This window comes from Myxocyprinus asiaticus, chromosome 16 (genome assembly GCF_019703515.2).
Source record: "Myxocyprinus asiaticus isolate MX2 ecotype Aquarium Trade chromosome 16, UBuf_Myxa_2, whole genome shotgun sequence".
NCBI classification, from domain to species: domain Eukaryota; kingdom Metazoa; phylum Chordata; class Actinopteri; order Cypriniformes; family Catostomidae; genus Myxocyprinus; species Myxocyprinus asiaticus.
Genome location: NC_059359.1, coordinates 43777164 through 43789307, shown reverse-complemented (window position 1 = coordinate 43789307; position 12144 = coordinate 43777164).

Below are 12144 nucleotides of genomic sequence, written 5' to 3'. Positions count from 1 at the left end.
AGACTACCATGCATGCGCTGAATTTAGCGTGCAACATGCTGAAAATGCACCATAAACCTATTTATTATCACAATCTTTTACAATAAAGGCTTTTATGACTCGACATAAATGACTGTACTGAAATACTCATTTATTTCAAATAGACATCTTAATGCAAGTTAACCATGCAGTGACAGGCACACAATACTTCCCTCATGTAAACTAGATTTCATTATGGTTTAGTGTATAATAGAGTTCAATTACCCACTTTCAATAAACATCTGATTATTTATATCCATCATCCCAGGAAAAATTTGATGTAGTAATCCAGAAATCACTTTATTTTCTGTATAGTCACACAGTACAAACGGTACACATGCGATGAAAATTCAAAGCGTGTCTCCCCATAAAGTCACATGCAGACTTATGTGAAATACAGTATGTGAAATGGGTGATCCACTTTGGAAACTTTGTTGGTTATACTGTATGTTATTTCTATTAAGGGAATTGTAAAATTAGCGCAATTCTCTGAGTAGCAGTAAAAGTTTGTTTTCAAATGGTGGCTGTGGACTCCTTTAGATTCTGAAACCTATTTTTGTGCATCGTAGGTTTTTGACCAATCACAGGCTGCAGCACCTCCCACAGTCTGCCACAGTACCTATATGCCCCCAAAGTGCCTACTCCAGAGTAGGAGCTAAAAATCTCCCTAAAACTGCTCCGAGGTGTGAAAGCGACAAAAAGTTCTTGTCCCAGGGAGAAGTACCAATGGGCTTTAATACCTGCAGTTGGAAAGGGCCTATTTTGCACCATTCAAAACACAATAAGGTCTTTCTCCTTTTAAAGTGTTTTGTGCAACCCTTACTATAGTTTAAAATATTGTGGGGAAAAATCAAATAAAGTTTTTACAGGGTGCAACAGGTAAGGCAAAGACTCTAGGATTAAACAACTTGAATCTTAAAACAAGTCAAACACAACTCACTTCTACACACTTTTCCTGTATTCAAATGAAGAGTGAAACTGTAATTATTAATAATAAATACACAGGAAATGTCAAAGATTATAGGCATTGAAAAATATGCTCTGCTAAATTCAAGTGAAAAGACATATTAGCCTGCAATTGTGTTTTCTGTATATACTGTAGCAAGTCTAACCAACCCTCACATGCAATATCCACGATGAAATCACTGTAGACCTTTGCCATTTTCCACACCTGGGTTGTGAACAGGGTATAAAAATTAACTTTTTGACCCCATTTTTACAGCCACATTTATCCAATTTATATATAAAGTACTGTATATAGGCTATTCACAATCCACAGTGAAATGTGAACTGCTGGATTTAAAATGATTTAAACCGAGAGCACCTCCTGAGATGGCATGAGATAATTTGCAGCACTCATATAAAATACAAAACTGTTTGCATGCCACTAATATGAAGTAGAAAGAAAACTCTTCATGTGCACGTTCTGTGAGAAGAGCTCACGTTGCACTGGTGAGTGACAGAGTGCCATTAAACATCCCAACAAACAGCGAATCAGACACGCACACTGGCCTCTTTTCTTTCATCTGTTCTTTAAAATATAATCAAATGTGTTCCTTCAAGCTGCATCGATACGCACATCGTCAGGGAGAACATGTATCATCGTATCGATATTTTAAACACAGCCTGAATGTGATAGCGATATTCAGTGTTCAGAATATGAATTTCACACAATTTCTTAATAGATATCCAAATTCTGTAAATTCTGCCACATCAGAGCAGTCGGTGGGCCACAGATGGCCCAGGGGCCGGAGCTTGGACACCCATGTGCAAGAGGATTTCACAGTTTAAACTAACAAGGCTTGTGACCTAAAATCAAATCCACTGTGTAAGTTAGTTTAGCATGGATTAGTTTAGCGAGCCAAAGCTAACAAATATGACGTCAATAATTGTGTGTTTGCTAAATATATATATATATATATATATATATATATATATATATATATATATATATATATATAATTTTATTTTTTTTATTTTTTTGCAGAGCCCACCCCACCATAATTAGTCCAAACTTCATATTAAATGAAACAATACATTTTTTTATGTTAATTTTAATATTTTGATACTATTTTCGGTCAGTACTAACTACTACTATGGTGGGGTGAGCAAGAGACAGACACAGTAGGTGTAGCGTCAGGCCTCGGAGACCTATTATTTTGAATAATAGCAAAGTGTCCAAAACAAAGGGTAATCTGGCCTCCTCCAATTCTTCTGCGTGCATCTAATTCGCACGGGGGGGTCTGGGGTGTGGGTCCGGCGACACATCTAATTCACACTGAAGTTAATGGAACCTCATTGCCGCTCCCTTTTAAAACCCAGCGCAGCTCTCCTCGGGAAGCCAGTCTGTACATGCTGACGTCCGTGCAGGTCCAGGAGGAACTATCCCTATATAATGCATTACATCCCAAAAGGTTATTGAGGTTGTAGGGGTCATAAAATAGAGATATAAAAGCATGTGGATGATGTTTGCAGCTGCACTTTTTTAAAAGATTGCAGAGGCAAATTAAATTTACACTAGGAGTTCTAATAAAATAAAATAATAAAAAAAGAATAATAAAAAAAAAGAATAAAGAAACAGTTAAGTAATTTTCAAGCCAATGAGATGACGTTTGTGGGATTCAAACTTTGAAATGTAGGTAAAATGATCTTCTAGGTGAATGAAACTCTTCAGTTTGGCCTTTGTTTTCCTTCTTTATCTAATGTGCAGGTGCCCCAGTGAGGGGTTAGTGTGTGAAATCTTACACTAAAACACAAACACACACATACACATGTTGTGGCAACTTGGAGGATGTCTGTCATCAATGTGTTCATAATATGAGGGTGAGAGACAGGGCTGAACAAGACTGACAGTCATAACTGATGAGACCAAGAGGGGAAAAGCACATACCAATCACCTCAAACATGCTCTTCCTTTTTCTGCACACTGCTTCTCAATGTGTGATGATGGAGCTCTGCTTCAAGCGACATTATCGTCTTGTTCCATCCCCCACCTCGCTGTCACTTCCACTGACAGTAATCATAGCATGCCTATCTGCAACAGGTAGTTTAGAAGAGACAATAAAGCTTTGTGTAGTTGTCTCTCTGCTTTTTAATCAGGAAAGCAAGAGTAATAATAACCCATCATGATTGCTGCATAAAACTAAGAAAAACTAAAGAACTAAACAGTTGTCATTACTCGTAGCTGCTCCATAAGCGGACTGCGTTGTTTCTGCATGCAAGATTCCATGTCTGTATTCCCAGGGTGATCTCATTAGTGTTTGTAGATATTTGTACGTCACTTTTACATGCACACTTTTGTTTGTTTGGATAGACAATGAAATGTACAATATCAGTGTATTTACAACATCTAAAATATAATCATTTTAATGTACTAAATGTGCAGCTTTAGAGACAGCATTGACTGGCCTGAACAGAAATCCCCAGAACCTTTACAAGGTTACCACTGAATATGAAAGAGTTGAATACCCAGACACAATCCCAGGGCTCAAGTACAATATATCAAATACCCATGAATAATAATTCTAAAAGAGGTATTGCATCTATGTCAACAGCTGTACACTAAACTGAATCAGGGACTCAAAACCTATAGGCTATGTATTTTATATTGTGAGCTAAAATGTTTTTCAAATGCTTGTAGAATATGCTAATTTTCAAAGATAGCACCCAGGAAAAAACAAATTAATTAATATTTTGGTTCAAGTGAGAATTTTCTTTCCTTGTTTACACCTGTTATTTACTTCCGGTCCATTTGCTCACAAGTGTACAGAATTAAAAACAGGTTTGGACGGGGTGAAAAATGTTTTAAGGTCCAGTGACTCAAACCACATTCAGAGATGGTCAGAAACGCATGTGACCACATTGCTTTCCTAGTGTAAATGTTAGTTCGCCCTGAGGCAAAAGACCATCTCCTCACCTCTCAGTCAACCACTGAGGGTTTTTAACTTTCCATCTTTAAACTGTACAGACTTTTTACATGCATTTATTTTTTATTTTTTTATTTTTTTTTTACATAGACTTCAGAGTAATACTTTACATTAATGTTGTCTTTGTTCATGGTTTATAAAGGGGGTTATTAATGACTAGTAAGTCATTTACAAATGCATTATAAATCATTTTAGTGCAATTATAGCAACAGGCATAAAAAGGGCAAATTTCATCGTGCCAAGTAGTGAGCATTGTAATATGCATGTTATAAATGCTTAATAAATACACTTATACATATTTATATGAATCAAAAACATAAAGTGACCTAATTCATGATTTTTAATAATGGAGCAAAATAGACTAGATAGATTAAAAGGAGGGATTATGTAATGTTGCTACAGTATGCTTTGTGTTTATATTCATTACTGTAATGTCTTGATTCACTTGTGTTGTCACTTTCCTTGTCACGTTTATATAGAATGGTGCTACTCGGAGTGTTGTCCCAATTTAACTAGTCCTAGTTACCTAAATTCCTCTGCAAAAACACTTTTCATGTCTTCATGCTCATTCACAGCATGCATATATCATTTAATACAGCCTGATGACCATTAAACCATACTGAACTTTATGTACATAGGTTTCTAATGCTGGCAACTCCTTAATAAATGCTTGATTTGTATCCATTTTACATTAAGGTAACCTTATGTTTTCATAGGTTACTAATATTGCATAAGTGTTATTACGCATTTATAACATGTGAGGTAAACGTGCTCATTATTTGGCAAGTATTGCATGAAAGTCACCCTTTTTATGCATTTTTTTTTAACCACAGATATGTGATTTATAATGCATTTGTTCATTTATTCATTAATAACCCCCTTTATAATCCCTTAAGAAAGGGAACATAATTGTAAAGTGTTACCAACTTCACAAAGCATCTTTAAAATTCTGCAGTTACACAGATAATTCTCTTTGGATAAAAGTGTCTGCTAAATTAATAAATGTAAATAAATAAATGTATATCATGTGAAACACAGACATCTGAAGTGTATTTAATACAGGTTATTATTATTAAATTATTATTAGTAATGAAACATCACGGCAAAATATATTTTTTTTTTACATAATCTAAAAAGTATATTTGAGTATAAAAAATATACATGAATATTTTTGAGAGCAAGAGTGTGCCAACTTTTTTTTTTTCCTAAATGTTCCTGTGCTTTATTACCATGTAGAAATACCCTGGCGTAGTAAGTGATGTACAGTATGTAGACTGTCACCTTGCCGAAATATGTTTATGAGGGGTCACAGAAGACACATTTGAAATGATAATATCAGGTGGGCGTCAGATAGATGGTCAGCTAGAGGGTATGCAGTACTTTAGTAATGGCTTTCAGGTATCTACAGTATATGAAGCTGTACATTAGAAAATATTTTAAGTGAAGACTCACTGATGGGATGATGTTTGAACTCATTTACTAAAGAAATCTGTTGAGTTGTGTGTACAAGAAAACCATTCTGGATCATAAATGGTTAACGTTCAGGTTACTGTGTAGTAACATACAGTAGGTAAGAACTGATAATATCAATGACGTACTTGTACTTACTGTGTGATTATTTTATGGAGATGCTTGTAATTACACATTGGTGTGCAGTTACTGTAGTGATTAAATGTTAGTAACTTAATGGTTATAATTATTACAGTTATGTGTAACATTGACACCGTAAAATAATGTGTTTCCAAATTACAAATCAGACTGATTTTGTTGAAAATTAGTTATAGGACGGCACATTTTTTCTCAGCTAAGATCGGTCTCTGGAACTGCAGTTGACCGCATGTGCTCATTCACACAACGCACTGTGCAAGCGCAAGACATGAGCAAACATGATCTGAATTAAACATTTGAGCAGTAATTAAAGGAACATACTCCTTACCCAAGACCTAAACCTAACGCTAACCATAACAGTACTGAGACCAAACCAGTGTTCTTTCACTTACTTGTTTGCAAAGTAGTATCTTGCTAGGTAGATCAAAAGGAATGTGACGTCAAAGGCACAATGCAGACGATTTTCAGGTCATAAAATTTGCCACATGGTGGCCCTTGTCTGAAATTTGGCACATCTGGTACAAATTTGGGTGCCAGTAAATTTGGAAATAACATACTGATTTCCTGCAAGATATGCTCACTTTCCCAGATTATTATTTTGGTTTTAAATCTGCAGACAGTTTGCCTGAGTGTATACTGTCTCTTGTGCAGCAGAGTGTAATAATCAGTGTGTGACAATTGTATTGTGGGGAGCAGTGCTGCGAAACTCATGAATATTAATTGTTATGCATAGTAAAAGATTATTTTAAATGACCTGTTTTGATAAACAGTCAAAGTGGCAAAGTGATTAAATGCACCAAAATCTAATTAGCTTTTTTCCTTCTAATTCTAAGATTAAAGGAATAGTTCCCCCAAAAATGTAAAATATTTCTCTCATTATTTACTCACCCTTATGTTCTTTCCAACTCGTATGACTTTCTTTCTTCCACTGAACACAAAGAAATATATTTTAATGTAGATATGATATATATAATACAAGGGCAACGAAGGCTATCCCGTCTGGTCCGAGCCAACAGAAGGTCTACTGTGGCACAAGTCACAGAAAATTGTAAAGATGGTTACAGGAGGAATGTGTCAGGGTGCATCACACCCTGCAGTGTATGGTGCTGCGTAGCCGCAGACCGGTCAGAGTGCCCATGATGACCCCTGTCCACCGTGCCTACAATGGGCATATAAGCGTCGGAACTGGACCTTGGAGCAGTACAAGAAGGTCGCCTGGTCTGATGAGTCCCATTTTCTTTTATATCACTTGGACAGCCATGTACATGTGGCGGATTACCTGGGGAAGTGATGGCACCAGGACGCACTGTGGGAAGACGACAGTTTGGTGGAGAGAGTGTGATGCTCTGTGCAATGTTCTGCTGGGAAACCCTGGTATATATGTATGTATGTATATATATATATATATATATATATATATATATATATATAATTTTTTTTACACAAAATTGTCCCTCAGTTGTGGTGTCATTTATTTCATGACCAACAAGTTTTTTCTAAAGTTAGTGTACATGGTTACCAAGGAGACAACAGTGTCAGTGAAGAGTATGCTTGAAAAAGAAAAATCAAGATAAATATATTTTTGTGACCAGAATTTAATGTATAATATTTTGTTCACAAGTATATATATATGTAAGGGATAATCCACTAGGTGTGCATTAAACGATTAGGAATGTTCAGTACAAGTTAAGCTCAGTCGACAGCATATGTGGCATAATGTTGATTACCACAAAAATGTATTTCAACTTATTCCTCCTGTTCTTAAAAAAAAAAAAAAAAAAAGGAAAAATCACAGTTACAGTGAGGCACTTACAATGGAAGTGAATGGGGCCAATTTTTGGAGGGTTTAAACACGGAAATGTGAAGCTTGTAATTTTTGCATTAATTGTTCTGTTAAAACTTGTGTATTATTCGAGCTGTAAAATTGTTTAAATCATCACTTTTACGGGTTTAAGGGTTTGTTGACATTACTTCGTCATGGTAACCAAGTTGACAAATTGGCTATAACTTTACACAGAAAAGGTTAGTAAGCGATTTTATCAAACTAAAATCATGTTTACATGCATATCCTTTCTGTCTTGTGGCTATACTTTTGAAACAGCGTGTATTTTAATGTTAATAAATTTGGCTCCCATACATTTCCATAGTAAGTGCCTCACTGTGACCTCGATTTTTGCTTTTTTTTTAAGAAAAGGAGGGTATAGTCAAAATAAATTTTGGGGTAATCAATATTATGTCACAAACGCAGTCGATTGAGCTTAACTTGCAGTGAACCAGGAATATTCCTTTAAAAGGATAAGAACATAAATTACCTCACAAATTCATTTACAAGAACATTTTTTTTTTTCTTCAAAGTATTGCTTTTATTGTACATTTTTCAGCATGTATCGAAAAAATAAATAATAAAAAAAAAACATGTAAAAGATAGGAACATTCACCACAAGGTCAGTGGTCTTCTAAAGCCCACAGTATAATTTGGGTATACGCTCAGCGTCTGCATACAGTCGAATGCAAGCCTGTCAAAAAATGCTCCATTTGACGGTGCGTGCATACACAGGCAGTTGGCGCATGCGCGCTACGACTGTTGTTGTTTCTATCTTTGTTTCCTGTTATTTGCAGGTGATTACATCTTCTTCTAGCCTTTCTTTGTGACAGCAACGGCTCAAATGTGAGTATTGCCACCTTGTGGATCCACTAATTCATTAAAATAATTCCAGGCACATGCGCATTCAAAGAAGCACGGTTAGAAAAATCGGGCTGCACGCGTTCAGTGCTCGAGCACTCTGCTGATGATGAGATTTGCGTCACGCATCCTGTGAGTGTCAGCGTCTGACCAAAGTTGACCTAACAGCAGGGGCGGATCTACTGGGGTGGCATCGGGTGGTAAATGTCACCCTAAGAAAAAGCATTTCCACCCCAGCATTAGTATCCCGATAGATTATAGATTAAAGCATGATAGATTACATCAGTGCCCAATCGTGTGATAGATTGCATCAGTGGCCAATCACGGACGTGCTGTGCTGCTGCAGCGCGTGTACAGTGTTTGAGCACTCATGGCGCAGGTTGACCCACGCACACCACAATAATGACAACATGGACAGATACATGGAAAAAAAGAGGTAAAAGATGAATATCTCAGTTGTTTCAATGTCATCACTGAATTATTCTTAGATGCATCACTTTCAATTATGGGTGCAGGTGGATGAGACATGTCCTCAACACTTTTGAAATCGCTTTCGTCAGGTATGTGTATAATCCAGTTGAAACATCTCCAGTTTTTGAGTAAGAGTTTCTATTTCATCTGATCTGTATGTGTTTTGACTGGCGATCCGGCGTTGGAATGTGTGTGTGGAATGTTATGATGAGCATGGTTGCGGCTGTTATTAGTGTTGTTTGGTGTCAGCAGTTCTTCCGCAGCTCATGCTATTTTCCAGTGGAATAGAAAAGCAAAATGTGTTCCACATCTCTGATGTATAGATGCAGATGCAATCTTGGTTTATTATATATAGAAATGTTATATGTGGGCGAAATTATATGTATTACAAACAAATCAACATACCAAATATGTCATCAGGCATCAGATAGCCAGCTAGACTCTGTGTAGGGTCCTACAGCTTGGCATGGAAACGTGCATAGTAGTTTGACAACTGATGGGAAAATTATAAGCGCTTTTTTTGTATATCAACGGATCAGAAAAAACCATCAACCATCACGTTATCTCCTTGTAAACACTTTTAATAAAAATGTGCAACAATAAGTATGCATATGTCAAGCTGTAAGGTAGCTAATAGTTAGCATAAGTGTCTGAACTGAACATATTTAGTTCAGCCTGGAATACCTGTAACTACAGACAGCTCCCTCTCCTCTTGCAGCCGCTTGACCATATGCTTACGGATGGCAACGGGATCCAGCATGCAAAGGGGTGGATTCCATCATGTCATTGTACTCCAATTTAAGTAAGATTGTTGTTGATTCATTACGTTGAGTGACACAGTAAACAAACATCAGTTCTGAAGTGCATTCTGTGTGGGTCTTTTAATGCGAGTCAGGCAGAACATCACAGCTTAAATTTGAGTCACTGCACCTTTTCAGTGCAGAGCCGCCGGGCTTCACACCTGCTGTATTTCCTACAGATGCCTTTTATAAATCATGTGGAGAGTGACTAGTCGACTACAGGCTGACAGCTTTGACTAGGTTAGTTGTAGTAAACTAGTCTATGCAACCCCAAGGGCAAATTAGAACCCGGAACCTCTAAAAACTAGAGGCAAAAAGTCACCACCAGACCTGTCAGTCATGTTCTTAATTAAAATGCTTATCTATGTGTTCATCTACTGAATAATAAAATCCCAAGGCTGATAGTGGCAGTTGTAGAGATGAAATTACTATATGATATGAAATATTTGAGTGCTTGAATCGGTCAGAATGACTGTTTATCAAAACAGGTCATTTAAAAGAATCTTTTACTTTGCATAACAATTAATATTCATGAGTTTCACAGCACTGCCCCCCACAATACAATTGTCATACAGTTGTTTGTTTTAGGCCTACCTTTGTGTTAATGTTTGCTTTCAAATGGCTTATTCCAGCTGTTACAAAGGTGATAGGTCTACAGGACTTAAGCAGAATAACATGGGATATGCATGCACTCCCTATCCATGGGTACACTTAACAAAAAACAATTTGGCCTGCATAAAGGTGACCTTTAGTTCAGACTTCCAGTTCTATATGTCAAGCTAAGGAACATTTCAAATTTTTTAATGTGTTTTATAGAGATTTAAGATTGGTAACTTAATCCATAAGAACTAGGCATGGGTGCTTGCTTTGGTGTTGCCACCCCTAATAGTCTTTATGCCATCCCCTTGCCACCCCATGAAAAACAATTCTAGATCCACCCCTGCCTAACCTGTGTCAACCTGGACAGATGTCTATTCCAGTCCTACCTACACCACACCAGACTTCTCTCTGCTTTTATATGGATGGCTCTCTACTAGGAAGTTCTCTTTAGAAATAGATGTATGTAAATATAACTCAGGGACATAAAGAACTGAATATTGCAAGTGCAAAGAACTTGCCTTCAGATATAATTTATCCATTATTTTCCTCTGTCCTCTATTTTCAAATGTAACATTTCTTTATAAAGTGCCTACTGTGTGAGGGATCATTTAAAAATCCTGTCATCTACTCACACATAAGTTCTTCCTATGGAGCCTGTAACGAAGACGCCAGGGCAGTTGTGTTAAGATCCATGTGCAGTTTAATAAACGTATGAACAGTACAACAAAGTAGCAACTAAAATGATAAACAACAAAACAGGCAAGGGTCCGATACACAGGAGTCAGTCCAAGAAATGCAAACCAAGTAAATCCGAGAGACAGAGGGGTAATCCAATAAACAGGCAAAAGGTCCAAAAACTCACAAGCAGGCAGGAAAATACGATAAACAGGCAGGAGTCAAAAACACAGGAAGAACAGTAATGGTAATAATGCTCAGAATTGCAGACTAGGCAGAACAACACTTTGCAATGAATGCAGGTAAACAGAGAACTTGAATAGTCTGGGATAATATGAAACAGGTGAGTGAATAATCAGTCTGAGCTGGGGATTATTGGAAATGTAGTTTGTGAAGGGAAAGCTAGAATTCCAGATATAGAGACCTCTAGCGGCATTCTGGAGAGATAGCAGATGCTGCAGGTGTAACAGATCCCCCCCCCCCGCAAGTGGCTCCTGACGTGAGGAGGTTGTCTGCATCGGGGTCTACCAAGACCTCTGGGAGCAGGACGATTAGGGAAATTGTTGTGGAATTCAGAGATGAGAGCAGGGTCCAGAATGTCCTCAGAGTTCATCCAGGAATGCTGCTCAGGGCCGTAGCCCTTCCAGTCAACCAAGTATTGGAGAGTCAGACCCCGGCGTCGAGAGTCCAGGAGCTTGTGTACCCAAAAGGCCTCATCTCCATCAATGAGGAATGGAAGGGGTCTCTGGGGGTCTTGAGAGCCCTCCTCTCTCAGAGGCGCCACGGGTTGAAGAAGACCAGACAGAAGCTGTGAAACAGATTTAGAGGTGGCACAAATATTGCAATTTTTAGCTTAGTCAGCGACCTCTTTCACTAGGTTCTCCTACCAAAACCAGTTTTGCATTAACCTGCAAGTAGCTTGTGCGCCTGGATGCCCGGAGTAGGCAGAGTCATGAACCCACTGAAGAACTCTGTTGCGCAAGGATCTGGGAACAAAGAATTTATCAGGAGGGCAGTCAGTGGGATTGGGTTCTTGATTCTGAGCTCGGTTGATTTCAGCCATAATGTCCCATTGTACAGGAGTGAAAATGAGGGTTGGTGGGATTATCGGGGTCGTTGCAGTTAGTAGACCCATAAATGCGGGACAGGGCATCTGCTTTGGTGTTCTTGGAGCCGGGTCGAAAGGTAATGGTGAAATCAAATCTGGAGAAAAACAGAGATCATCAAGCTTGACGGGGATTTAGTTGTTTAGCAGACTGAATGTATTCCAGGTTGCGATGATCCGTGATAACCAGGAAAGAATGATGAGCTCCGTCTAACCAATGCCTCCACTCCTCGAAAGCCACTTTCATGGCCAAAATTT